Genomic DNA, 25,122 nt, shown 5'->3' on the forward strand with positions numbered 1-25,122 from the left:
TAAGTATTGGATAGTATAGGGGTAAAGATTACTATTCTAACTCCAGGGGGAGCAACAGTAGGGTAAGTGTTGGATAGTGTAAGGGTAAAATCTACTATTCTAACCCCAGGGGTGCAACAGTAGGGTAAGTGTTGGATAGTGTAGGGGTAGAAATTGCTATTCTAACTCCAGGGGCTGCAACAGTAGGGTAGGTTTTGGATAGTGTAGGGGTACTATGCATTGTAATGGTATGCATTCTAATGGTATGCGTTGTAATGCCTGCATTGTAGTGACATGCAATGTAGTGTCATGCGATGTAGTGGCATGCGTTGGAATGCCTGCTTTTTAGAGACATGCATTGTAAAGGATGGTCAGGGACTACCGACCATCCCCCTCCCCGGCTTGGGCACCACCACAAATTAACAATTAAAGCAATTAGACATGAGAGGAGTTTCTTTGGAAGGCGGGGGGTCTCGCGACCCCCCAGCCGTATTTATTAAAACATGAAAACAAATTAAAATTGAAATAAACAATATTTACACAAGCATTTACTCAGAAAAATGTTGACATTAGATTACAATCAATGTAGACAGGTATCAAAGGGCTAACCTTAACAAATGTCTAATACAGCGTGTTTCCTAACCGGATCTAACATCATACTTATAATTTTTTCTGCATATCCTAGTTTTTGGGCCTATGGCAAGGTCACTAACCGGTGTCAGATCCTTATTAACCAGCTACGCCCTCACGTATGAGTGCGCATGCGCAGAGGGCCCGTTTACTGAGAGGGTACTTCCCCCCTCCCAGTTACCCCTGTACGCTCCATGAACTCAATTAACCAAAAGGGGGGCCCTTGCACTCTGCGCCATTTAATGACGTCATAGTGCATGTGCGGGATGGCTAACCAGCCCATAGAAAGCGTGACTCCCCCCTCCCCCGCACCCATCCAACCAAGCGGATGTACCGCCCCTGGAGTTCTAGGAGAGACCACTTGCCCTTCCCCCTGGGCGACCCCATTCAAGAATGGTGACACCCCCTAAGGACCTTAAATTGACTGCTCACCGATCATGACCTTACCGCCACAGGCCAGCATAGTTGACCGACTATCTGGCCCCCCAATCCTCCTCCTCTGAAAGGTCATGCCTACTTAGAACCCACCCAGCCTTGCCAAAATATTCTCCATAAACAGTTCATTGCCTGCCCTAGTCAGGTGGACCCCATCTTGTAGGAAGAAGTGTTCCCCCCAGATGCACCCATGTGGTATATTCTGTAATTGAGGTGACCTAAATAATTTTTCTATCTTGTTGTTGGTCCTCTTTACCGAGTGATTCAACACCCTGGCAGAGTCTCCCCCCCTCCATTGCAGCCTTGGAATCATCTGAGACCATACTATGTTGCAGCCTTGACGTGTTTTTGCTAACCAGTTCACTACTGAGATTATCTCTTCCATCAGGACCCTCCTGCCCAGATTTACCAAATCGTTGCCACCCACATGTAAGATAACCACTGAGGGCCGTGGGGTGTACCTATTGAGCAATTCTGTGAAGAACTCCCTAAACTGACTGAGGCAAAGACCCCCCCCCTACCATGAAAGGAAACCTTGAAACCTCCCTGTTCCGCCCTCTGTCTAGAGTTGCCTGAAAAGAAAACAGATTTAGCGCGCTTCACAAATGAGTGACCAACCACCCATACCACTCGTGTCTCCTTCCTATGTTCCTGGGTCCGCCGCGATGAAGATACTTGCTGTTGGTGATCCGGTAATAGTTTCCGCCCTGCGTGACAGGCTCGAGAAACTGAAATATAAGCAAACTACAAGACAGGCGTCAGCTTAACTTACTTGTTACCTCACAACATGTGCAGCCGCACATATTGCTTGTAACAGTTGGAAGACCATCTCCCAATCCTTTTCACACTGTTCACATGCAACCCTCTAGCCGTCGCTTAAGTGGCCACCCCTATCCTGAAAGAATGCGTCCCAAAATCTTTTGCATTTAGAACAGCCTTGCTAATTGTCATTGCCAATACTCTTTGGGATTGAAACCTGGTCAATGGGGTACCGTCTGCATGTATTAACAATGCTCCCTCCGCTGCACCCGCTCGTTGTTTGATAAGGGACCCTACATGGAACACTGGGAAGGAAGGATTAGTCCATGCACGGTGGAGTACCAGACTATCCCCTCCGGGCCTTCTGATCAGTTTTTGATTCACGTATGGTAATCAACAGCGTATCGCCCAGTATCGTTGTGTGTTCCAGCCACAGACCCCCTAGGGTGTCCTGCTTGCTGCTAGCCACCAGTTCACCCACCCGTAATGCCCCATAAAAAGCCAATGAAAAGGCGGCTCTGAATAAGATTACCTCCCCTGATGAACTACAGGTGTCGACAAGGCACTCAATAATGACGTCAACCATTCGAAACCTATCGGGTGTCTGGAATCTGTGGCAGTTGCTTGCAGACGCCGCCACGCCCTCAGTGCCTTCCGCACGATGAAACTATTCATGGGATCTATGGTCCCCTTAAGCTGCACAAAGAAAGAAACGGCCGCCATGTGTCTGCTAGCTGTTGCTGCTGAGCGCCCCTCTTTATGTAACGCATCCAGGTACTGAGTGAAATTCCCCTCCTGATCCCATTTCTCTGCCCAGTCCTGTCCCAAAAAGGAGCAATAAGACAAAAACACCCCTTCGTTCTGGTCCTGGGCACTAGGCTAGCTGCCACGAGGTTCTGTAGCTGGGGGCACCAATTTCCCAGAGTGTTGTTGAGAAGTGTGCAGGCGTCGCCTCCGCGGATGGTAGATGCTCCCTGAATACCTGCATCTTAAAGCGAGAGAGTGCGTCAGCTGCGTTATTCAACACCCCTGGTACATGTTTGGCCCTAAACTGTACATTCAGTTTCATGCAAACCAGCACAATTTCCTTCAGTAGGCGGAGTATAAACTTATACCGCGCCGCCTGCTGGTTGATACATTCAACTACAGTCATGTTATCTGACCAGAAAATCACATATTGATTACACAACTGATCAGGCCAAACTGTGAATGCAACCCTGATTGGAAATAGCTCCAAGAAACCGATGTTAGCTGTCAAGCCGCTCTCCTCCCACCAAACGGGCCACCGTTGGGCCACCCACTTGTTTCCAAGTATGGCGCCAAACCCCACACTGCCCGCAGCATCAGTCCATAGACGTAACTCAGCAGACGTAGTGGGGGGACCGCACCACACTACTCTGCCGTTGAAACCCTCCAGAAATGCAATCCATATACGCATGTCCTGGCGAACCACGGCCAGCAATCTAGTGCGAAGGTGTTTCTCCCGCAGGCCCGTCATGGCTTGCGAGATTGAGCGGGAGAAGGGGCGTGCCATGGGTATTATTCTTAGTGCGAAATTCAGCTGGCCCACAGTCTGCTGTAGCTGCTGGAGCGTCACTTTTTCTTTAACCAAACATTGCTAGAGAGCTGCTCAAAATTTCGTGATTTTGTCTTTGGGTAACCTGAAACAACCCCCCACTAAGTCCAATTCTATGCCTAAAAATTCCAATGAAATTACTGGACCCACCGTCTTTCCAGGTGCCAGCAGGACCCCAAAAGCCTGCATGAGCACGCAAAATTCCTGTAATGCCCTCGCACACTCCTGTGAGCCCGCCGAGCCCAGAAAGAGAAAGTCATCCAGGTAATGCATGACATGGTGGTGTCCCGTTGTTTGCCTAAAAGCCCATTCCAGAAAGGAACTACATTTCTCAAAGTAGGCGCATGAAACAGAACAACCCATGGGCATACACATATCCATATAGAATTTCCCTTGAAAAGAAAAGGCTAGCAGATGCTGATCTAGGGGTGGACCGGCAGTAGCTGAAAAACAGATTCAATGTCTGACTTGGCCAGCAAGGCCCCAGGTCCGAGAGTCCTCAACATATCCACTGCCTGGTCAAAAGATGCATACTTAACACTACAAATGTCTTCATTTAAAGTGCTGTTTAATGATGCGCCCCTAGGTGCTGATAGGTTATGAATGAGCCTGTACTCGCCCTCCTCCTTCTTTGGGACCATGCTGAGGGGCGAGCAAACAAAATTCGGTACAGGGATATCATTAAAAGGACCCGCTATCCTACCCAAGCGCAGCTCTTTAGCCATTTTCGTCGCCACTACATCTGGGTTGTGCCTAACTGACAGTTGATTCCTACATTCTAGTGTCCTGATATATCCCACCGCTGGAATCCTAAAGCCCTGCAAAAAACCTTCTTGCAACATCCTCGCAGAGGCATGGTCTGGGTACCTGTTCAGCCAAGGAGTCATAGCCAGAACGTCAATGGGTGAGTGAGCTACCAGCCGGCCTCCCCCTAATCCTGTTTCTTTCTTCCCCTGTTTCCAGCTGCGTTACCTTTAGAGCGGCAGGTTGTTTTAGGGTGGGAAGGGTGGCCACAAATGGAACATGCATGCCTGAACTTACAAGTGCCCTGTGCTCTGGTTTATAAACGCTTGGTAAAATCCCAGCAACCCCTTTTCCCCCACCACTGCTCCCCGTCTTAGTGACCGTGTCACCCTCCTGTGCTGGCCGAAAGGGCTGCTGGAGTTTTGAGGGGTAGCATTTGTTCCAACTTGGCCCGCACTCCCTGGCTGCCCGGCCGTAAACTGGCCATACCATGAAATGGAATCCACCCTATCCCAGGATAGTGCTTGGTCAAACTCTTTAGCCTTCCTGAAGGTCAGGTCATACTCCTTCCACCCATCCCGTCCATACTTCTCAATGAAAGTTGTAATCCTACTATGGTAACATGACATCTCTGCCGGCAAATTAGGGAAACGCTCGGCTGTGATCGCCATAAACACAGAAAAGGCTCTAATCCAGTTGATCAATGTCTCCTCCATCCTGAATCTTGCCATTTGGCCCCACCATTCGCTAGGCAACATCCAGTCCTTCTGCTTCCTAGCATACTCCATTTCCCTGTTATCAACTAGCAAAGAAAACATATTGACATATTTCCGCCCAGATCAAATCCTTCACTTCTTGTGTTACATGTTGGGCAAGATTGTCCCTCCTGGAGGGTATTGTACCTTCCCCTAGTACTGGTAATGCCACCTCCTTACCACTTTCTGCGACTCGCGTTGGTTCAACAATCTTGTCTTTTCCTGGGTCGCTTGCCGGGTATGTTGCTTGCGGAGTATAAGGCGTGCTTGCCCCCCCCCCCCCGCCACCCTGAGCACTCATGATCTTTGTTACCATTTTTTGGGCCTCTGCAGAGGGGTCCTCTCCTACCTCCTTGGCGCCCACTGAAGAAGGTAACATCCCACCTATCCCTAGCCAAGGGAGTACAGCTGCTATCTGCGCCGCCAGCTCTGGAGGTACCTGACCAACCACTGAGGGTGCTGAAACTGGTATGGGGGATCCAGTGTCGGGTACCGGAATAGGTGCCGGGTTAAACACAGGTACCACCGGGACTACCGCTGGAACCACCTGAGGCACTATGCTTGGTGCTGGTGCCAGCGAGGCCGGAGCCGGTGTTACCGGTACACCTGTCGGGATTATGGGAGTAGGCATAGGAGCCACCGGTGGTATAAGCCCTCCCTCAAGGACCATCCCAGGAGGCCGCTCCTCTCCCTGTGGCTTGGGTACCCTAACGCTACCCCTCTTGGCCCTGACCCGCTTGGGCAAAGCATCCAAATCCCCCCTGGGCTGCTGGGGCACTATTACTCATTTGGGTCTCCCAGCTGGCCCCGCCTGATCCTCAAACCTCTGTCTGAGCTCCGCCACACTCTTACCTATCTGGTCTACCTTCCCCATCTTCTGTCCATTGCTGTAATCTTGCACATCATGCCCTGCAGCAGATGCTCCATGCGGGAACGCTTAGCGCCTCGTCCACTAGCCATCCTCTTTTTGCCTTGCAACCAGTAAACCACCTACACTTATGCCCAACCTATGAGCACGCTGTGCTCCTGCACCCACTAGGACCTGCCTGGATTTTACCGTTACTTAGTTGGAGGTACACAGACTGGCCGTAAGCACCACGCAACTGTGACCGCGACACACCAGCTAGCCTGGGTGTTGAGCGAGCGCACTCTAGCCCGGCGGCCTAACAGAAACAGTGAAATGCAGGCCTGCCTGTGTCCTCTGATATCATTGTCCACCGCGCCACTCTCCATTGGTTCAGCCCGCAGTGTCCCTCAGTGATGGCCTACGTTGAAAAGAAAGTTAGCATACAGTACTGTCGCACTTAAAAGAAATTGCCACCTTGCGGCTGAATCCCAGCACCCCTTTCCTGACCAACAGTGCAACAACGGCAGCATAAATTACAATATCACCAAGAAACCCTGTTCCTCTTAGCGGATCCCCTTTAACATTAAATGGACCCACTGGTATTTTAACCTATAACCATGAGGACGAACACAGGACCCTATATTGATGGCAGTAGTTCACTAAGCCAGAAAACCCCCACCTGGACAGTATTGTCCTGCATCCTCAATATTAATGAAGCAAAAATGTGCTCATAAACAGTAGTCAAACACCAGTGTTAACCTGCAGCAATTACACCAGGCCTATGTTTCCTATACCATGAAACAGGTTTTTTATACCAACCTCCCTCGCCTGTGTAGCTGTGTGATTAATCACTTCCCATGCGGTCTCCCATCCAAATACTAACCAGGCCCGACCCTGCTTCGCTTTCACAACCGGCTTTCACACTGTGAAGCTTCAGGCAGCCTCCCATATTGAGCCCCCTGAAGCTTCTTGCCAAATATCATCATTGCTAACAAGAGGCCTGAGTGGAAACCGAGAAATTGCCCCACCGTGCCCCGCTCGGCCTGCCCCGCCCCCGCAAGTCGTGTTCACGCTGCCTTACCGTGTAGAAGAAAAATGCTGGCCCCAGCGCGCGCTGAACAAACCTCCCCTCAGCGCGCCTCAAAAAATCGGCAGTGAACAAACACTAACCGCCTCGTTCCCTGGCGCTACCGTTCTCTAGAAGGAGCGCTGCCGACGATGCCTCCACATCCAGGCGGTGTAAGCATCCCTGTCTCTACCGTCCTCCGCTCTACGAAGGAGTCCTGCCGCCTGAAAGATACAATAAAAGAAATTATTCTGCGCCTCAACGAGGCGCGGAGGAAATCCCGATAAATTTCACTAGAGCCTCGATGAGGTGAGGGGGCAATCCTGGGGGGAGCGCGGGAACAAGAGAGCGCCTCCCATGCTCCACCCTACCTTTTTACCCCTCTGGGTGGGCAGACCAGTTACAACTGGTCCGCCCCCTCTGGCTCCCCCCCTTTGACCCGGAAGCAATTATTTGCTTCTGGGTCAAAGCTGGAGCCAGCACCAATCGGTGGTGGGGCGCGCCCACCGCATCACCACGACGCGGCAGAGGGGCACGTCCCACCACCGAGAGTGCAAGGGGGGGAAGGGGCCGGCACCCCACCATACGTGCGTTAGGCGAGCGACCCCCCTTCCCACATGCGTTGTAAAGGATGTTTCGATGTAATGACTGCGTTGTAAGTGTAGTGCGATGTAATGGTTGGGTTGTAAAGGATGTTTCCCCTTTATGGTGCCATTTCTCAATCAGATTGTCATATTCCTTCATACTGTTGTCATACTCCTTTCTCGATGCCTTAATATAACTGGTTGTATCATTAAGTTGTAATAAATGCTTTTTTACAATAAATATCTTTAATTTTGAACACTATGTTACCACCTTCATCTGATGGTTTGCAGATAAGATAATCGACTTCTCTTCCTGTAGATTTTTCAATGCTTTCCTTTGCTCTTTAGTAATGTTCCCTCTATTCACTCGCTTGACTTTTGGGTTCATATTTTCACAAGATCCTTGATCACAATTTCTGTAAATATATCAATAGTATCCATTTGCATTTATGTCAAGAACGTGGACGGGGGTTTGAATGGACTTCTTGGTCCCACCTGCAAAATCCCTAGATGTTTCACTCTGTCCAGGCTATCTGTGGTCTCTTCCATATGAGAGCTCCCTTCTTCCTGCAGGTCCTCCAAAATGACCAGTGTTTCTAAGTCATTACCAGATGCTTGTAGATTCTGTTGTTCCGGTCCTATATTAATGTCCCTACCCTTTCAACTTTTAAAACTTTTGTAATGGTAATATTCTGGAAAATTTAAGAAGATCAATCTGCATTTAGGTGTACCCAAATGTATTGTTAGAACAAAGCGGGAGTCCTAATCTCAGTATTGATTCTTTGCTTTCTGTCAGTTTCCTCTGAGTCAAATTTATAATGGTAAAGTTCTCTGCTTTTATCTGTGTTTGTTTCCCCGCTTGCTTTAGGTCACATGTACTGAGGCACTGCTGTTGCTTCCTCCATCCGCCCTGTCTCGTTGTTCACTGCCTCGTGACTCCAGTGGTTTTCCTTTTCCTACCCGGGTACAGGTCTGCCTGATCAGGTGCAATTTCTCACGAAAAGGAGTTGGTATCAGGCTCATTGAACCGTGCTCCGCTTTCTTCACCTGATTGCTCGGTATCCGTGCCATCAGATTCTGATGTATTCTTCTGTTCCATAGTGGTACGATTTTTGTTGTACATCAGTTGTCTACGTGGTGCATCAGATTTCTTTGAGAAAGTGAGCACTCTCCCTTGTTCATAATCCATTTAATTGCGTTTAAACATCTCTTGTTTTCTCTGTCTGATTTCTGTTCATAAGTCAATAATTTCTATTTTCATTGCTGCTTTCAATTCTTCTTGTTTGCTCTTGTCTTCATGGTTGGCAATTTCACTCTCCAACAGATTTATTTCTTTCAAAGCATGTTCTCGGTCACTTATAGCAGACTTCTCCAAGATGACCAACATTACTTTAGAGAAATTCCCAGCTTGCTCAGCCCACTCTACTAACAATAACAGGTCTGGGTTCTCACACGCTGGGATTGTGTAAATATGTAGTCCTCTAGGTACGCATTGAATATCAATAAACCTCTAAAGTGATGTTGCCTCCCACCATAAATTTTCTTACCAGTGGGATTCTGCTGACGGGAGTGAGTTTTCCAACTGGCATCCTTCAAATCCCATTGGTATACTGTATGTTCCGTGTTCAATAATGCTGCAGTTCAGCAGTATTCATATCACACTCCAAAATGTCACCCATGCTCCTGCACTCGCGAGTGGGTGCTCTATACGGTGATGATGAAATCGTCATAAATCTGCATGCTTCTTAGTAATGACCAGCACTTGCGGGAGAGGATTATCCCAAGTTTATTGGGTTAAAAGGTACATGCAGACATGTTTTGGCAACCGCATAGTAGCAGAGTTTACCAGTGCTGCGGCTGGCCCACCCCTGTTTTTAAATGCACATGAACTTTCTGAACACAAGTACTGTAAATAACTGTCATACAGAGGTGCCAAACAAATATTATAAATAGGAAATGGAGTGATAACTAGATTATATGCATAATGTAATGTCTAATGTCACTTTAAATCCAGCACGCGAGTAGGGATTTTTAGATCAAGTATAGTTTTATATGAATGGTATAATGATTTTAATGTATAATACTATTAGCACTAGTTAGCACATGAGGCTCCTTTATTGCATATGCACTTTATTAGCCCCTTCGCTGCTAGGGCTTTTCCCCTCCTGTGCTAAGCCTTTTTTTGGCAATTTGGGGTAGTGCGTGCTTAGGCCCCTGTAACTTTTTGACCACATAAATATCCTCGCCAAATTTGCGTCCTTTTCTTCCAACATCATGTGGATTCTAAAGGTGCCCAGGGTTTGTGGATTCCCTTGGAGGGGTCCCAGAAGTTAAGCAAAATACAGTAACATTTTTGTTTTTTTCAGGAAAATGGGAAAAACGGGCTGCAAATGAAAGCCTCTGGGTTTTTCCCTGCAAATGTTATCAAAAAAGGGTTTGTGGGGCTGAAATCTCCATTTTCTCAGCTTTTAGGGAATGACTGTATTTTGTCAGAGAACCAACATTTTTCACACAGTTTTGGCATTTTTCTGGGACATAGCCTATTTTTGCTATTTTTAGAGCATTCAACCTCCTTCCAGTTAATGGTAGAAATGAGTTTGAAAGCAATAATGGATCCTGGAAATCTATACATTTTCAGAAAGTAGACAACATTCTAAATTCAGAAAGGGGTCATTTGTCTAAATCCATGAAGGTTTCTTTATAGAAACTAACAGTTAAATATTGGAATAATTGAAAATTAGTTGAAAAAAACAGCCTTTTGTCTCAACGTTTTCACCTGTAACTTCTTGTAATTTTGACAGCTCTTTAAAAGCAATATACCGTTACATCCGTTTGACTTTCCTGGTTGTGGGGATATATAGGACTTGTAGTTTCACCAAGAACCTGACGAACTCAGAGCCAAAAACTGAGCAGCAACTTGCAATGGTATTTTATTATTTACCGGTTATAGAGCACTTAGTCTTGGAAAATGTATACATGGAAAAATTGGTATGAAAGACACCTATGTATTTCTAAATTGGGTACAGTATATATTTGCACATTTTCAAAATTGGGAATACTCATACTAGCATGAGAATTGTTGGTCATTTTTCAACATGATTTCTTTTTTTTTACACAATGTCTTTCATTGGGATGGGATAAATGCATGAAAACTCAATAGGTAATAACAGTTGATTTAAAAAATCTGAATTACCCTAAGTCTCCCGATAAAAACGGTACCTCACTTGTGTGGCTCGGCCTTGTGCCTGCGACAGGAAACGGCGCAGAATGCAACGTGGTCACACCTCAATTTTGCAGTTAAAAATTGACCCTTTTATGGCAAAGTGCCTAGCTGTAGTTTTTGCACCCTAGCTCTGCCCGCACCTAATGTTTGCTCAAATGTCCTACCACCCAGCGTTCCCCTTGTTCTTCCGAGTAAAATGATACCTCACTTTTGTGGGTTTCCAAAGCAGAATAGGCTAAAAATGTATTTTTAGGAAATTGTAGCGTTCGGGATTGACAAATTAAGCACAGAGAATTCTACAGTTTTAGGGTCATCCTAGTCACAGGCCTTTGGCCCACCCACACAAGTGAGGTATCATTTTACTCGGGAGAACAAGGGGAACGCTTGATGGTAGGACATTTGTGCCGGCACAGAGATCCCATGCAAAATTGTATGGAAAAGTGTTTTTTTTACCTAATTTTAGGGTTTGCAGGGAATTCTGGGTAGGAAAACATTGGGGGGACCCACGCATGCCATACCTCCCTGGACTCCCCCGGGTGTCTAGTTTTCAGAACTGTTTAGGTTTGGTAGTTTCCAAAGATTACCGCCGAGCCCTGGGCCAAAAACTCAGGTGCACCCCCAAAAAATAAGGTAGTTTTGCTAAAGGTAATTTTTAAGTCTCCAACGTACGATTTGGGCCTTTTCCTGTTGCAGCCACTATGCCTACCCACGCAAGTGAGGTACCATTTTTATCGGGAGACCTGGGGGAACGCTGGGTGGGAGGAAATTTGTGTGAGCCCAGTGATGCCACGCTTTCCCACACAAAAAAGTGTGAAAAAATAGTTTTTTTCAGCTAAAATTCAGGTTTGCAAGGGATTCTGGGTAAAGGTACTTTGGAGGATCCACGAAAGCCATACCTCCTTGGAAGCCCCAGGTGTCTACTTTGCAGAAATGTGTCGGTTTGGTAGGTTTCCCTAGATGGCCGTCTAGCACGGGGCCAAAAACCCAGAAAAGTTGCCTATGTCAAAACCACCAGCTTTTGCAAGGGGAGTTACCTGGATTTCTGGCAACGTGCTAGACGGACATCTAGGGAAACCTACCAAACCCACACATTTCTGCAAAGTAGACACCCGGGGGCTTCCAAGGAGGTATGGCTTTCATGATGCAGTGCGTGCAACGAAATTCGTTTTATTTTTTTAAATGTTTACTTACCTGTAAAACTCCGTAATCCATACATTATTTCCCCCCACCCTGCCCCTCCCCCTGCCCACGTCACCGCCCTGCAGAAACACCTACTGCCGACCGCTACTGAAGATACATAGATGTGAAGTTAAGGTTAGTATAACCATACTTACCTTCGATTAATTCTGTCCTGGATATTTTATACATGATATTCTGTCCACATGACATTTTTCGTTCAGTTATTCTGTCAGTGATCCCTCATAATCAGATCTTCAGGCTGTAGAAGCTGGTAAAGGGTTTCACCCATTTTAAGGTCAACCAAGAGCGAGCCCTTATTTTGTCCCTTGCATTTCCTCGGTTCAGGTACGTCTGTTTCCATAATGGGAATTGCTCGTAGTAATGTAATTTCCACTGGTGGTAAGGCATTCACAATTGGCAATGTTTTAAAACTGATAGTAATCGACACATTAAATATGGCAGGCTGGCTGGCAGGCAGTATTTCCTCCTGTTATAGCAGGCAGTATATTCCCCCAGCAAAAACCACTAATTACCGCCAGCTGTAAAGCTACTGTCCTTTAAGTGATGTCAGCTTCAGAGAGGCTGGGCAGGACAGGTTACCAGTACCCTCGATTCTTTACATGCTTTCTTCCATCATGGAATGTGCCACGTATTTCTTTGGCAGTGCAATCAGCAAATTAGACATCAGTGTTGGTCAGAAGTAACTTCCCTTTTTGCAACGTTGTGCTCATGCAATTTTAAATATTGTTTCCTAGCATCCGGTACTGATCTCGATGAGCTAGATCCCAGCCGCAGGCTCAAGGAGCGAATACAAGGCATGCAGGAACTTGTCGAGGAGCTTCAAAGAGAAAACGAAGGTATTGTATTATATTGTAGCAGTATTTAAATAGCGCTTTCTACTTCTGTGAGATGCTGAAGCGCTTCCCTATCTATTCAAATTAAGCACAATTATTGTAGTGTTCTCTTTGTTTGATAGTTTGCAACAGGTACATTAGAGATTTATTTCATGCTGGTAATTTCTTTACTTTTACTGCCTGCTTTCAATCGTTAACAACAAGGTGATGGATGTATTACTTGAATCAATCTCAGTCCATCATTTTTCATTTGCCGTGCCAGTCCAGACAGATGCCGCCTTATGAAATTAAGGACCTTTCTCTCCATGGGAACAGTCCATCTTTAACTGCTAGGCACCTGTCCTGTACTTAATATCTCCAGTGGGTGGCACACATTGTGATCGTGATGAAATAGCCTATATATTGTTCCCAACCTGTGATCCTCAATGAATTGTAGATGGTGTGATTAACTCCCACAATAACAGCTCCACATCATATATAGTCTTTGAAGGTGAATGCTATTTCTTAGTGAGGTTAATAACACTATGGCGAGCTATGCCAGCACTGTTCCGCTTTCCATGCGTGCCAAGCCCTCAGTTTTGTCTTTTTCCAAAAACCTTTACAGATAGGAATTTGTGGTGCAGTCCAAAATCTTTACCCATTCCACACGTGGAGACCTTTTTGGATCTTTTGTGAGGTCAGTGGTCACCAAATAATTGTTATGTTCAGTTTCATGAACCTGCTGCTGGCTTATTCTGTAAAACCATCACATTAAAGACAGCCAGAACCACGAGGCGTGGTAATCCTATCGATGTTTCAGGTGCCACATGCCTCTGCCAGAACCTTGCTAAGCTTAGATCTTGTGCACTCGCAAACATTGCCACAGGGGCCACAATGTATTGTGACCGAGGGCGGCATTGATGCTAGCAGGGTGGCGGTGGGGGAGTGGTGTGGGGGGTTCTAAGAAGTGGTCACATTATGGTGGGTGTAGGGGAAGAGAAGCAGATACATCTAGAGTCTAAATTACACAATGTGATACCTGAAAACCTAGGATTAATCCCAGCTTCTCCACTTTGCCAAATTGTATGATTCTAGGCAATTCTTTATTTCCCTTTCCCACCTTTTTCTTCATTATTGCATATAAGAAAACCTCAGAATGCATGACTTCAGTGCACTGTCCAAAACCTTCTTCTCTGTTTGATTTAATAAACTATAATGTTGTTCATGTGTAATAGGAACCCAAGCCATCCAAATAGTGCACATAACAACTGACTTGCCTTATAGTTCACTACTGGCATTGATTTCAGGGTGGGGTGGGGAGAATGGATATTTCTGACTTTATGTTTAAATACAATAACTTAAAAAAAGAAATGGATGTACTAAGGTGAAACTGCTCTGCATGTTAATAAAATACTTTTTTTGATTTTTGAAGACACCTTATCATATTTTTACACTTTTGCTGCAATATGTCTTTACAAATGAAGGTGTTCCTAAAGTTAAATGTGCAGTGCATCCTAGTTAGGTCCTGTCTTTAACTTCAATTAACGTTTAAATAAAGAATTGCTTGGTTAAATATCATATTTTAATCATACTGCTGACAGCAGCCCAGTCCTCCTGTTAACCAAGGGGCCGCATGTAAAGGTCAGGGGGGTCATATGCCGCCCCTGGCCATACTTTGAGTGTCACTGGCTTCGATCGTCTGATTTGGCAGGAACCAACTACTTTGCAATTTTATTATTTGACCTTGAAGTAGTCTCAGGTCAAATTAATCAATAAAATAAATGAATAGGTTGTTTGTAACTTAGAGCCCAATCTATGTGTTGGTGGTAAGCATGGTTCTTTGCTTACTGCCAACATAATGGTTTGCCCACGAAATTTAGATGTCTACGAACCTTTGAATAAATCACAGCAGAGACTATTCTGTTTCTGCAGGTAATAAACTACTTCAAAGACCCTTTGGATGAAGAGCTTTCAGAGGCAGACCGATAATTCGTCCCACCTAATTTAGATGGGCAGAATTAGAGGTCAGTTTTCACTGCCAGGAAATCCCTGGCATTACGGAACAGTGAAAACTGCGAAATGCTCCTGTCGCCGTTGGAGGAGACTCCCATTGCTGGGGGAGCATTTTCTTTTTTCTTTTCAAAAAGAAAATCCCACTACGCTTGGCGGTCATTACTAAATCTGGCAGACGGTACCTTCCTCAGGGCAACAGAGTAATTTACTCTGTTGCCCTGGCAGAGAAACAGGCTGTCTGCCAGAATATATGTCTGGCCCATAATCAGGAATATCATTCCAGGAGTTAGCGGAAATATCCCGTGATTCTATATCAATGTTGCTCACAGAAGCAATAAGAGATGCATACTGTTGGACATGGTACTCAATACGCCATTGTCAGGTGGTACTAAGATAGTCACTGCTGCTAAAACGAAGGGTCCGTGAAGTGAACCCCTGAGTGACCCTGGAGACTTGCCTGCTGTCCATCTTGTCTCCCACCGATTAGAGCCGACTTGTGGAAATCGCCTGCCTGCCCACCTTCCCCTGCCGAGTCCTCCTGCCGCCGCACCGCAATTACATCAGCGGCCGCAGTTGGGAGGAACTCGACTTCCCAGGGGGCATTGCTACCGCGCATCGGAGCGTGTCATCATCGAGCACCTGGCGGCGCTACAAAGCGGGGGCACGCCCGGCCATCCAAGTATCCTGCTGCTAAAACGAAGGGCCCGTGAAGTGAACCCCTGAGTGACCCTGGAGACTTGCCTGCTGTCCATCTGGTCTCCCACCGATTAGAGCCGACTTGTGGAAATCCCCTGCCTGCCCACCTTCCCCTGCTGAGTCCTCCTGCCGTCGCACCGCAATTACATCAGCGGCCGCAGTTGGGAGGAACTCGACTTCCCAGGGGGCATTGCTACCGCGCATCGGAGCGCGTCATCATCGAGCGCCTGGCGGCGCTACAAAGCGGGGGCACGCCCGCAACGCGGGACGCGAGGGGGACGCCCGGAGCGAAGCCCGGGCAAAGGGCGGGCCCTCTTAGGCCCTCAGAGGCCTGAGGAGATTAGGCTGGACCAGAAGTATTGACTGTTGCCCAACCGATGAGTAAGTAGTGTACTTTCTAACATTATTAGTGCTTCCTTGTCACTATATTACCATGGCTACAATTGCTAACAGCCCTGCTACTGTTGGTTCAGATAAAGTTGGGGGCACGCCAAATCGAACCCTGGATAATTACTTCTTCAAAGCCGTTTCCGAGGGATCTAAAGATCTATCCCTAGCAGAGCGGCGGGCAGATCGCATTCGTTCTATTGAACGCATCAAGAATAGGACTTCATCTGAGCCCATTCCTGCTGTTATCCCGGACAACGAGCATAACATCACCATTTTGGACGTTACATCACCAACTCCCAGTGTACCCTTATTACTTAGGGAATGTTTAGCACCTGCTATTGCCTTAACATCAACACAATCAGAAATTTGCACTGTCACTCATGACCCCCCTAGTATACTCAATTCATCAAAGACCATGATCTCACCTACAGCTAGGCCGGGGAAGATAGTAAGAGGCAAAAGTACGAGGCCTTTCCCACACACAATACATGGTCCTCCGCCAACAAAAAAGAGACGGAAGAGGATGGACCCTAACAAGCCAAAATTGAGTCATACTGAATTTGGGAAGAAGTCCAATTCTACAATTAATGAGGCTACGGGAGAACTAGCTGTCAAAGAAACAACAAGACTAATACCTGTTCCTCTAACACCTGTATTACCATCTTCCCATCTAGTAACAGAGCGTGACATCGACCATGCTACAATGGCTGAAGGGTTTCAACCAGCCCCTCCCAAAACTCTTTTGGACAGCATAGAACTCATCGTGCGAAGCTAGACGTTGGCTATAGCTGAAAGATTAAAGGGAGTAGAACTAAGGTTGGGGAAAATAGAGGTGGATCTGATAACATATGGGAATTCTATCAGGTCATTAGGGCCAACAATAGCACCAACACTTCCAAAAGCCCCTACTATGGCACACACCTTTTTAACTGACGTAGTGGCTGTAACCCCCTCTACTTCCACCTTACATAACAATCTGAAACCAGTTACTACGGCTGTTACTAACCAATTGCCCATAGGAGTATTATCTGCAAGTAAACATCCCCCCAACCCCAATTCAAAACAGTTAAAAACAACAATGGCTAGACCAACCATAACATCGAAGTGTATTCCTGATAATACAGTTAACACTCAAGTAAGGGAAACAAGCATCCCTCCAAACAGACCTATAAGATTGGAGGAAAATGAAACTAGCCATGTAAGAGGGGGCCAGGGTATGAGACCACCCATCGAACTCCCGCCGGAAGCCGTACCATATGTGGTGGTACTTACTGGTGTTCCGGAACTGTCAGGTGGTAAACGGGAAGGCTTTTTCCAATTAAAACATAAAATAATGCATTGGCTGTCATTATATAGACCCAAAGCCAGCAATATAAATGGTGAAATAGTCCATGTCGACGCCTGTCATGGTTGGGTGGAAGATCTAAGGACATAGGGGGAGATATTGTCGTTGTAAACTTTAGGGACAAAAAAGCTGTACAATACATCTTGAATTGGCCTTATGGCAATGAAAATAACTGTATTGTACCGCGTCCTCTGACATACTTTTACCCAAGATCTACAGTATTTCCTCCCCAATTTACAACTAATATTGTCCCCTTTGTTAACCATTTCTCTAACATGGAGATTGCCAGGAACCCCGCCTATATGTACCAACCAGCTCCAACTCCTGTGACACCGGGGTGGAATACAATACCCACCAGCCACAACACAGGTGAATATAGAAAAATGGCTCCTCTGATGCCATTTACACCTTTAGAGTTATCAAACAGGTTCGATGTATTCAGTGGTTTGGAGGAGTGCGACTGAAGATTAAAGATCAGGGAGGATGACAGGGGGGATGAAAGCACTTCTCGTATTGAAAGGTCTAACGAGGAAGAAGGGACTAGATCCCCAAAGGTAGGCAACTTTATTACTGTAACTGGTGATGAGGCTAATAGTAGTCCGCCTCTATCTACACCTTCAGTGCCCCTTAGGACAAATGAGCAACCTCCTTTGTTTTCACTCGTTTCATGGAACATAGCAGGGGTGCGTGCTAAACTTTGTGACCCAGATTGGAACAATTATATGAATACTTTTGATATCTGTGTGTTGCAGGAGACTTGGGCCACGGTTCAGATGTAAAGGGTTGGCTATAAATCCTACCAAGTAGATGCCGTGCCCTCATTAAGAGGCCGTGCTTCTGGAGGTCTTTTAATATGGATCAGTGTATCCATTAATGTTGGTATAAAAATGCTTAATATTGATTCTCCAGATATCCTTGGTCTGGAAATGACCACAGTGGACAATAGGGTGATCTACCTCCTTAATGTGTATAATAGTCCCCATCCATCCCACAAGGAGTCACCATGCATAGGGAAGCTGGAAACTTTCATGGATACATTAAAAACAGATGCAAGTGTAATCCTATGTGGGGATATGAACTGCAACTTTTAACCAATTATAGGCATAGCACAATTGTTTGAAGATGAGGATGTTGCTAATGGGATACCTGCCCTGATCGAAAATGGAACGGTTGCTGGTACCACATTAGCTCTCCAGATCACAAGGTTGTTTATAGCCCATGGCCTGAGGGCATGCAATGGGCGCATGCCATCAGATAGTCCGAAAGCACCCACCTTTAAGAGGCGAGACTATGAAAGCAAATTAGACTATGTCATTATCTCTTTTGATCTTTGGCCATTTACAACTGATTTAAAGGTTAAGGAGAGATTTGACAGTGATCATTGCCCACTAGAAACTAGTTTTCTCCAAAGTCTATTAAAGGGGCCGGGAGACATCGAAGGAGGTAATAGTCCAGCACCTCCACCTATAACAGACAACATCATCCTCAGCAACAATCGTAGGGCTGTCAAATGGGCACACATATTGGAAAGAGAGGACCTACTGGCTAACATTTACTGTACCTTTGTAAATGTCTTTGAATCATATTGTCCATACAGATGTGATTCCAAAGAATTTATTAAACTACATAAATCCCTTTTTAGTAACTTACTTGAACTTCTTACAAAAAAAACCAAAAAAGGGACGGGTACGGCACATGCTAAACCGGTAGGTAAACCTTGGTACAATAAGGAATGTCGCCTTGCCAAAACTGCATTGATTGATGCTGTTAAAAGGAAAGGCTCAATAGAAATTAGAGACAAAAGGAAGTCATACAATAAAATAATAACAAAAGCAAAATCCTCTTGGGATGAGGAATTATGGTTCAGTATGTTAGCAGCAGCCAAAAATAAGGACCAGAGACAATTCTGGGAACTAGTGGCCAAGGGGAACAAACGCGAAAAGGGTTCTAGAGAGGTTTTCCTGGATGAGGATACGTGGGTCAAACATTTTACAATGCTGTACGCAGCCAAAACTTCTACTGAAGCTTTGATAGATGAACCTACGGTTGCATTGCCAGAGAAGACCCACCCATTGGTAGTTTTTTACCTACAGGAAACAGTGACAGCAATTGCTACGGTAAAGCAAGGGAAGGCGCCTGGGCTTGATAAAATTCCTGGCGATCTTTACTTGTATACTGTTGACGTTTGGGCACCCTATTTAAATCACTTATTTAACATTATTGCGGCTGGTGACCAAATTCCGGACACATGGAACGGCGCAGAAATTATCACTATTTTTAAAAGGGGGGATCGTGGCGACCCAGCCAACTACCGTCCCATCAGTCTTTTAGATATAACACAAAAGATATATGCCAGGCATATCTTAAATCGAATAAACACGTGGTTGGAGGATGAGTCAGTTTTATCTAAATATCAGGCGGGGTTTAGGGAAAAAACTGGAACCATTGATCAGGTATTAAGGCTATGCTGCTTGTACTGGAAATATGTCATCATTCGCAAAGGTCACTTGTATGTGACCTTTGTAGACCTGCGAGCAGCATTCGACCTGATTCCTCGAGATCTACTCTGGAAAACTTTGGATATGCAGGGGCTCCCTGGTGAATTGTTAAAACTTGTGATGGGTCTGCACCAGGAGAATTGTGCCAAGGTCAGGTGGGGTCCAAATGGGGAACTTACAGACCCAATCCCCATAAAAAGGGGAGTACGCCAGGGATGCGTACTGGCTCCCACACTTTTCTCCCTTTATGTTAATGACATTGCAGCCTATATGGAGGATTGTGATAACGATTCGCCCCGTTTGGGGGGGAACGAGTAGCGTCCCTCCTATTCGCGGACGACACGATTCTCATTTAACAAACACCACGGGGCCTCCAGACCCTACTAGATAGGTTTCAGCAATATTGTACCCTAAGGGGATTAGAAATTAACATAAAAAAAACAAAATATATGGCACTAAACCCGCACAAAAGTTTAAAAAAAAATATAATGTTAAACGGCCAAAAATTAGATTACGAACATAGTTTTACCTACTTTGGGGTTCTGCTAGATTCGTCAATGGGATGGAGCCCACAGCTAGAGAAATCAAAACTGGTGTTTAAACAAAATTGTTTTCCAATATTACAAAGATATAACAAAAGTGTGAACAAGGCAGTTACCCCAGCATTAGAGATTTTTAGATACAAGGTCCAATCAGCCGCCCTGTACGGGGCAGAAATATGGGGTCCAGTATGTAGGAAGACTTTCGAAACGCAGGAGAACAGGTTTATCAGGGGACTATTAAAAGTTCCTAATAACACTCCACTGATACCTTTATTCCTTGATTTAAATATTAAACATACCGACCATCATGCAATGCTGAGACCATTATTGTTATGGGTCAGACTATGGACAACGCTTGAATTGACTGAGTACAAAAATGGCTTGAAAGAAGTCCTGGACCTAGACAGTGGCAGTAAAAAATTTTGGTTGAAACATGTAAAAGCTTGGCTAACTAAGCTAGGATTAACTCATTTCTGGAACGAGCCGGAATCTTTAACCTCAGCCTCTAAGAAAATAGTCAAACTGTCTTTTTGGTCCAATGTGAGCCATGAGTCCGTGTATATAAGAACGCATGGTCCTCTTACCGAAAAATTCTTAATGGCAAAAAATTAGGCCTTTTTTGAACCATTCCTCGATGAGATCCAGCCACCTTTGGCTAAAACACTGTTCTTAAAATTCAGATATGGAACTTTGAGGACAATGGCCACTGAGAAAAGCTGGGGGAAGATGAATAACGACTACTGCACCTTGTGTACCAATAACCAAAGGGAGGACGTTTTACACATACTGTTTTTTTGTCCGAGTTATGGTAACGCAAGGAAAAAATGGATAGTTCCCTTGTGTTATAACATTGGCTCCATTTCCCACAAGGAAGCTGGCAGCATCTTAAGTACAGACACCAGTCAAGTAATTGTGTTCGGAATCAGTAAATTCTTACTGGCTGTAAATGTTATTAGACAGAAAGTATCTCTTTCTTTTAAAAAAAAAAAAAAAAAAAGTTCATCCTACGGACCTACTTAAACCACGAATTATGTCTAGTTAAGTTGTGCGATTTTAAATCTTTTTAGCCTTGGCTGTTATAAATGTAATTTAATGTTTTTTTAACCTGAATTTTAGACTTTTAAATATTTATTTAATTCTGTGATAAATTCTAACCACAATAGTGTGTCCTAAATATGATGAAATGTAAATTTGATAATAGGGTGTCCTATATGATGAAATGTAGTATTGATCACTGATTTCTGAGTGTTATTTTGTATTTTATTGTTTGTCTTTTATGTTGCAAAGCAACGAAATAAAGATTGAATTGAATTGAAAAAAGATAGTCACTTCTTGAGTTAGATTTGACTGTTTCCTTGCAAAACCTCTACTTCCTGTAGGTCATCAAGGCAGGCTTTGGATTGGGGGGAATTCAGGAGTTGATTAAGTTGTACTTTTTGGTGGTAGAAAGGCAGTGTATTTCTGCTAGAAACTTTTAGCTGCAGATTCCTCACCTTTTGAATATTCTCAGGTTTCAGTCTGGATATAGAAACTTTTCAGCAATACCTCTGCATTTTGATAGGTGGTACCATGCGGCTTCACCCTGTTGCTGCTTTGAAAATGGTGTGGAGGGCCAATTTAAATATGCATCACTCCCAAGGGCTGATATTAGTTCCTTTCATTCCATGCCACCAGAAGCTGATCTGAAGCTGCTTCTTGTCTCCTAGAGACATTTATCTCAGATATGTTGTCAAAACTTTACAGTCTACAAGGGAATTTCATACTAAAAAATGATAGGTAGTGACTGTTTCAAACAAATGTCTGTGACAGCTCCCATATGGAGTGCCAGTGTTGCCTGGGTTCAAGTCACAACTCTAAGGCCTGCAGAGACTGCGAATGGATGAACCTGAAGGCCATCAGAGAGAGCGAGGTAAACGTTTACAGCGTCAAACATAAGAAGACCCGGCGACAAAACCGTTGAAAGTTGCAGTCCAGGTCCAATGTTCGTTCCATTCTTGCTCCAGCAGTTAATAAAGCTATTCCAGAGGTGGGTCTTCATCAAGACCTACATCATCCGGCAAGTCCAAAAAGAAGCTTAAGAAATTGAAACAGTACTCAGCCCCCACTTGTCACTCGCATACAACTGAATAGTCACAGGGGCAGTACCATGGCTCTTGATTTCGCTCCTGGAGTCTGTCAACTTCTGAGCCAATCCCTCAACTGTTTGCTGAACAACCTGAAGTTCTGGGGCCATCTGCCTCTCCTAAACAGATTGAAGAGTTCCACAAGGTCATGTTCCGACTCTTCGGATCTTTGCCATCTCACTCTGGTGTGCCTACGGGCCCTAAGGGGCCAAGGGGCCCTCCCTCTGGAGTGACACTGGCGAGTTCACCTTTAGTATCAGTGGGATCCTCCATGCCCTTCATGAATCCTCCGGCTCCAGTTCTCTGCACAGTCCACGGCAGTTCTTGGAAATTCGATACCAGTGCTAAATCCATCAACACCGAATGATGAGATACCTATAGATCTCTTCGGATCTTAGTTGGTGCCGGATTGACCTTGATTGAAGCCACACCAGCCTGCCGTCGAGCCACTGGTACTTTCAATGCTCCAAGACCGTTACCTTCCAGACTGTAAAGAGATCCTGCAGAGACGATATGAACCACCTCCACCGACCCTCTCCTTCTACCTGCTTAAAAGTGTATCTAAAAAGAAGGGAAAAATGCTGGGGCCCAGAAGAGGAGGTCCTAGACGGTCCACTTCAGTATATTCTGAAAGTGCCCCTGAAAAACAAAGAACAGGCTAAGGACCATGAGGAAATGACATGTGTGCTCATCCCTATCACCCTTGATTTCAATATTTACTTTGGGAAGAGTGATCTGTTAGATAAGAAAAGAGATGCAGGGCAAGGGAAAGCGCAAACAGGAGCAAAGGGAATGTATCCTTAAAGTTAATGGAGCAATCTTGTTATCTATGCGCATATCCCCTTTCAATACATACACACATGCTTACTCTTCCATATGCTTGAAATAGATCTAACCAATATATTCACCTTGAAATTGTAAACCAAATCACAATCAGGGACTTCTCTAACGGATACTCAGTGTGGGTGTCACTGGGGCCAATTCACAGAACTAATCTGAGACAAAATAATAAACTTACAAATTTTGGTATTCACAGAAGGCATTTCGTAGTAGTAAAGTTAGTATTTTGTCTTAAGTTAGTATTTTGTTTTAAGTTAGTATTTTGTCTTAAATTAGTGTTTTGTCTTAAGTTAGGATTTTACTTTAAGTTAGGATTTTGCCTTAAATTAGGATTTTGTCTTAAGTTAGTAATTTGTCTTAAATTAGGATTTTGTCTTAAGTTAGGATTTTGTCTTAAAACCAAAACTTAAGGCAAAATCCTAACTTAAGACAAAATCCTAACTTAAGACAAAATACTAATTTAAGACAAAAAAGTAACTTTACTACTACCAAATGTCTTCTGTGAATACCAAAAGTAGTAAGTTTAGGATTTTGTCTCAGATTAGTTCTGTGAATCGGCCCCATTGAGTATTAAGGCAAAAGTGCATGCTCCATGAACCTCTTTGCATAAATGAATTTAATCACTCATGTGCTAAAAACCAAGAAAGAGCAGAGCTCCAGCTCTTAGTGGTAAATACCCAGCAGTTTCATAGTCACAGCCGTAGTGCCTATTGACCCCATGGCCAAGGTCAATGGGCTGCCTAGTCTGCAGCCCCCAAAGCTGCCCTACCTGCCAAACCCTTTTAACCTGCCCTTCTTGGACCAGAGCCACTGAGATTCTTGCCAGGTTGGCAGGCCATGTGTTTCAACAAACAAGGGAAACCCAAGGTTACTGAAGGTAGTTAAAGATATAAGGAACAAGGGGCCCTAAGCATACATAAAAGTTTGTGATACTCTGGGTACACAGTAATCATTCCCAGGAGGAATTCATTGAATTAATTAACCAATAGTTTGTGTAAAAATAAAAATAGGTTTGCAGGAGTGTGTACCCCTATAGGCCACACCAGAACAGATATTGCATAAAAAACCACAGGCAAAACAATGGGTTTTGTAACATCAGAAGTTATAGAAAATCAAAAAGTCACACTTGTTGTTAATGACAACACTACTGCACCCAAGAAACAATTTAACATAATCACATGGGTCAGAGTGAGTCAGTCAATGACGTTTTGATCCACCAAACATATGGGGTCATCATCTAGACAATACAATGTTTGACTGGGTACATAAATCAATATGGGAATCAGTAAATACAAATTACAACCTAAAATATGTGGCTGATCAATGCATATTCCTGTCAAGTGTCCAACCTTATGTTCAAAGGGAATGCCAATGGAGATAGCGCTAATTTTGCCGTTAACAATGGTGTCTTAACAAGAAACTGGGACAGATGCCGGTATCAAACCTTCACAATCAAGGGCTTCTCAAACTAGGGCTAGCTGGCTCAAACCAATTAAGGATAGAGCGAAATAAATGGCAGAGGTGGAAATGTGGTTAGCTCGCACAACCGGATATGCCAGAGCATGACCAGAACTCAGCTTTGCTGTTCCCTAGTGCAACGAGGTATCCTAGAGCAAGCGGTCAATCACCTGGCCATAATATCAAACAGGTAGGTCCGGCAAATTCGGAAGCGCTATGACCTCCCCTTCCTTCAGCACCACCACACCTTCCACAATCTCTCCAATGGTTGACAGATGACCATATTTCTGCCTTGTGGCAAGAAGTGCAAGCCCTCTTGGCCAAGGGGGCTATTGAGAGAGAGCCTGTGCCAGAAGTAGGGTGGGTTGCTATTCCTACTATTTTCTGGTGCCCAGTAAGGATGGAGGCCTACATCCTATTTTAGACCTTTGCCCTCTCAACACCTTCCTCCAAAAGGAAACATTTAAGATACTCACACTGGCCTAAGTCATGTCTCCTCTTTGACCCTGGACCCTGATTGGTAATGTTGGACCTGCAAGATACCTACCTCTGTATAACCATCTTGCAGACCCATCAGTGCTATCTACTGTTCATGGTATTTTGAGAT

General features: G+C 44.9%; 1 long non-coding RNA gene across 1 annotated transcript in view; it reads left to right on the forward strand.

The window, feature by feature from the left end:
* Positions 1-25,122, forward strand: part of LOC144818714 (uncharacterized) — a 249,788-nt gene that overhangs the window by 106,156 nt on the left and 118,510 nt on the right. Inside the window, exon 3 of the long non-coding RNA XR_013607156.1 lies at positions 12,533-12,634. This is a non-coding gene — a long non-coding RNA (uncharacterized LOC144818714). The remainder of the gene's footprint in view (positions 1-12,532; positions 12,635-25,122) is intronic.

The sequence above is a fragment of the Lissotriton helveticus genome, chromosome 2_1 (genome assembly GCF_964261635.1).
Source record: "Lissotriton helveticus chromosome 2_1, aLisHel1.1, whole genome shotgun sequence".
NCBI lineage: Eukaryota > Metazoa > Chordata > Amphibia > Caudata > Salamandridae > Lissotriton > Lissotriton helveticus.